The sequence below is a fragment of the Triturus cristatus genome, chromosome 7, assembly GCF_964204655.1.
Source record: "Triturus cristatus chromosome 7, aTriCri1.1, whole genome shotgun sequence".
NCBI classification, from domain to species: Eukaryota; Metazoa; Chordata; class Amphibia; order Caudata; family Salamandridae; genus Triturus; species Triturus cristatus.
This window is the reverse complement of record NC_140590.1, coordinates 857,924,309-857,929,075: the sequence shown is the minus strand read 5'-3', so window position 1 is coordinate 857,929,075 and position 4,767 is coordinate 857,924,309. Positions and strand designations below refer to the sequence as shown.

The following is a 4,767-nucleotide window of genomic DNA, read 5'->3' as shown; positions in this document are numbered from 1 at the left end:
CTCTTCTCTCCAGTTGTTTGCTCCAGAGAACAGCTGGTGCTTTCATTTACTCTTTAAAGGCACCTGACCTAGATGCGGAGCTAAAGACCAGTGTCACTTGTTTTGCACGAAGTAATCACTTGAGGGACACCCCTCTCTCTGACTTCCTGTATTTCAAGTAACCCCCATTCTGAGGTGATCTATGTCCAAAGGTGCCATGACTGTGAACCCCCTCAGACAGTGTCACTTCCGGGTGACGGGTCTGCTCCTCCTCTCGGCAGTCGGGTCACTGTGAGGGAGTTTGCTATGCATCAGAATGATAATCCTTCTCAGACCCTCTACCCTGCTCAGACTTGGGGGTTTCTCCAAATTGTTTGAGTCTGCTCTTTCTTCTCGCATTGATCCAAGGTTCACAACAACCTACTAATAATAGGCCTCGGCCTCTGCCCTTATGAGGTCCCTGTGGCCCTGGATTCTGGGAAGAATGTTTCGCTTTTCTCAAGTCAGGCCCTCGGTCCCCACGAACATTCTGCTTCCTTCAGATGCGTCTGGGATCGGAAATTATTCGATTGGAGGAACAGCTGAAAACTGAAGCTTCATTCAGGGGAGAGATGCTCCTAGTTAGAGTTGAAATTATTCTTCACTTTGCTCAGAGATGTAGGAACGTGTGTGATATGTAATGGGGCATACGAACTCACTCACAAGGTGTGGGCTGTGACAGTTCATCGATGAAAGTTGTTGCGTAATTCACAACTTGTTATAATGATTTAAAGGGTCGACGATAAAGAAGATGTGTGTGGGGGCGGGGGGTATGGACAGATTTGTATTCCTGCCTTCGTTTTGCGCTGTTGTAGTTTAGTTGTGAAAGGCAAGTTCGGTCTCTTCACTTCTCTTGTTAATTTGAAACTTGACGCAAATCATTAGCCCAGTGTTGAACACGCTAAGAGTAATTGCTTAGTCTGTAAAACAGTCATTCATCCAAACATTCTAGTAGGCTGTCTATGAGTATTTACTTGAAAGCACTTCTACTAAAGATGTTAATATTACCGCAGTTCAGTTTCATGTCTGGAGTCGTGTGGCTTGTGCTCCATGTGTGTGCGCTGCTCGCTCCAGTCACCTGTGCCCTGGTGAGAAGAGACCAGGTGTGTGTGTTACCTCTGCTTTGAACTCGCACGTGTTTCTGGCGCAGGTTCTTGGACCGCACATCTCGTCCCGTCTCTCATCAACTCTCCGGAAACAGGGCTGCCCATCTGCAAAGCGGAGCCTTGGTGTCTATGCAGGGAGGGAGGTGACAGAAAGCCCCGTCCGCTGGTGGCAAACCGGTAGAGAAGAAGTAGGGCGAGGATATGATGTTCATTCGTAAGCTCAGTGTCCCGGCGCCTACTTAGGTTGATTTTCACCGGTGATCCTCGGCAGAAGCAGATCGTTTCTTCACATAGACATTGCAAACGAAGAGCACCATCCACAGTACCGAATTCCGGAAGTAAATCATGGCTGTCGCAAGGAAACACACATCATTATTGGATGCGCTGTGCTTTATGTGCGACACTCTGACTGCCCCATAAGGGAAGGGGTTTAAAATGGTGTTGGCTGCGGCAGTTTCACGTAGTGTGCGTTCAGACATCTTAAAATCCACTGCTAGAAACATGAAAAATAATCGCATGACCTGTATAGCCTAGGCTCTTGATAACGTATTGTTTTTATCACAGGCTAGACATGTGGTTTCAATGTAGGAGCTGGTTACTTAGTTTAAATGGAGATATATACATATACACGAAATTACTCACTCCACGGAACTCCTGGATAGACTGGGCACTTTAATCTCATATGTAAGGAGAGAGGTGTCTTATATTTCTGCTTCTCCGGTGTGGGGGCTTTAGCCAATAAAAGTGAAAGTAGACAACACCACTGTGGGTAACAACCAAGCATCAGCACTGCTCCGCGGGAACCGCTGCACTTTACCGATTAGGACACTGAGCGCCGCTGTTCATCCACCACAGAAGAAAACACACGAAGAGAGAAACCCATCCACGTGGTTTAAACACAGCATTCCCCGTCAGAGGGGAAACTCGCTGGTCGTCTCAGTGCTCTGCAGACTCTCCGTGGGTGAAGTCTGTCACCGGGCGTCCTTTCCAGACCTTACAGTGCTGCAGATATTTAGAGGGACTCACTGTGCCTGCAATGGCCCCTACACCGAGAGGTTGTCACTTCGGAGCACAGTCATCGAGGCGCTGTTACTCCGGGGCTCAGACATCGAGGAGCTCTTACTCCGGGGCTCCGATACCGAGGCTCTGTTACTCCGGGGCTCGGTCATCGAGGCGCTGTTCCTCCGGGGCTCCTCTGCTGCTTCTTGTTGCTCTGCTGACAGTCTGTGGAGTCGCTTCCGGGCAGCTGCGTTATTCCATTCCCGAGGAAATGAGAAAAGGCGCTTTTGTTGGGAATGTCGCTCTGGATCTGGGGATGGATACAAAGGAGTTATCAGAGGGAGGAGCCCGGATTGTGTCCAGAGGTAGGAAGCAGTATTTTATTCCTAATTTAAACAAGGGACATTTAAATGTCAATGAAAGGATTGATAGAGAAAGCTTGTGTAGACAAGTAGCTCGGTGTGTATTAAATGTAGAGATTATTTCGAAGAACATTATGAAAGCGTATGAGATCGAAGTGGAGATTCAAGACATTAATGACAACTCCCCCGCATTTACTGATGATCAAATAATATTACAAGTCCTTGAAATAACTGCACCCGGCACCCGATTTGTGCTGCCCGAGGCACACGATGCAGATATGGGCGTGTACTCTCTGCAGAACTATAAACTCAGTGAAAATAAACACTTCACATTGGATGTAAAAAGTAGGAGCGATGGTACAAAGTATACAGAGCTGATCCTAGAGAAACCACTGGACCGGGAGGAGCAGGAAGTTCACAGCTTGATCCTCACAGCCACGGACGGAGGGGATCCGGTCAGATCAGGCACCATGAGGATACAGATCAATGTGCAGGATGTGAATGACAACGCTCCAGTTTTCAACGAATCTGTCTATAAGTTCATTGTTTTGGAAAATGTGCCCAAGGGAACTGTTGTGGGCAGCGTCACAGCTGTTGATATTGACCAGGGAACAAACGCAGAAATATCATATTTCTTTAGCAAAATGGAGCAAAGCATTGTAGAAAAACTCAAACTAGATTCTAAAACTGGAGAAATATCTTTGATTGAAAATCTGGATTTTGAAGATTCCGAATGGTATGAGTTTGAAGTCCGAGGGAGTGATGGCATTCTCTCATCACGCTGCAAAGTTTTCATACAAGTCATTAACGTGAATGATAATAGCCCGGAGATATTAATGTCATCTGTGCTGAATCGGGTACCAGAAAACAGCCCGCTGGGTACAGTCATTGCTGTTTTAGAGGTATACGATAGGGATTCAGGAGAGCATGGAAAAGTTACTTCTTTTCTGCCACCTCATTTGCCCTTTCAGCTGAATAAATCATTTGGAAGTTATTATAGTTTGGTAACTAGTGGTGTTTTAGACAGGGAGCGTGTTCCACAATATAACATAACAATTACAGCCACAGACAGTGGAACTCCACCACTGTCTAAAACCAAACCCATAAACCTTCAGATTACAGATGAAAACGACAACCCACCAGTATTTCATCAGTTGTCTTATAGCGCCTCTGTAAAGGAAAATATACCTGAAGGCACTTCCATTTTTAAAGCCAAAGCAACAGATTTGGATTGGGACAAGAATGCAAAGATCAGTTACTCCATCCCTGAGGGAGACATTGATGGTACACCTGTTTCTTCTTACATATCTATTAATTCTGACTCTGGTGTCATATACGCTATTCATTCCTTTGACTATGAGCAGTTCAGAGAATTTAAAATCCAAGTGAAAGCTCAGGATTGTGGTTCTCCAGCTCTTTCGAGTAATGTCACTGTGACATTCTTCATACTGGATCAGAATGACAACGCTCCTGAAATATTATACCCATCGCCCCCCTCAGATGGCTCCTCTGGTGTGGAAATGGCTCCTCGCTCCTGTGATCCAGGTTATCTGATCACTAAGGTGATCGCGGTTGATGCTGATTCTGGGCAGAATTCCTGGCTCTCCTACCAGCTGCTGAAGTCCACAGACCAGGGACTGTTTACTGTAGGTCTTCACACTGGAGAAATTCGGACAGCTCGCCCTATTATGGAAAAAGATTCTGTAAAACAATTCCTGGTGGTCTTAGTGAAGGACAATGCCCAGTCCCCTTTCTCTTCTTCAGTTACAGTCACCATAGTTTTGGCAGACAGTATGCCGGAAATGCTTCATGATATAAGTAACCCTTCAATATCCACAGAGTTGGAGTCGAACCTCACACTGTATCTGGTGATTGCTGTTGCTGTTGTTTCCTTCCTGTTCCTTTTCCTGATCATTCTTCTTTTGGCCATCAGGATTCACCACTGGAGGACATCTCAGTTCAATGACTCATCCGAGGTCAACTTCGGTTCACTTCCTGGCTCCCATTTTGTGGGTATTGATGGAGTCAGAGCTTTTCTACAGGCTTATCCTCGTGATGTTTGTTTAACAACAGAATCAGGAAAAATCCAGTTCCAAAGTTCAAGCAACTCAAATACTCTTTCTGGAAACCAGAATTCGGAAACTCAAGGACCACCCCTCTTGACTGAAGATTTTTTAAGTATAGGCAAAGAGGACAAGCTGTTACTTCAAGTAAGTTTTCTTGCTTACCTTTTTTTTAATTGCACCGCACGCTGGCTTTTCTGCAATGTCAGCTGTGAATAA

At 45.8% G+C, this 4,767-nt stretch overlaps 1 pseudogene; it reads left to right on the top strand.

The window, feature by feature from the left end:
• Nucleotides 1-2,394: 2,394 nt before the first annotated feature.
• LOC146810728 (protocadherin gamma-A3 pseudogene) lies at nt 2,395-4,767 on the top strand (annotated as a pseudogene).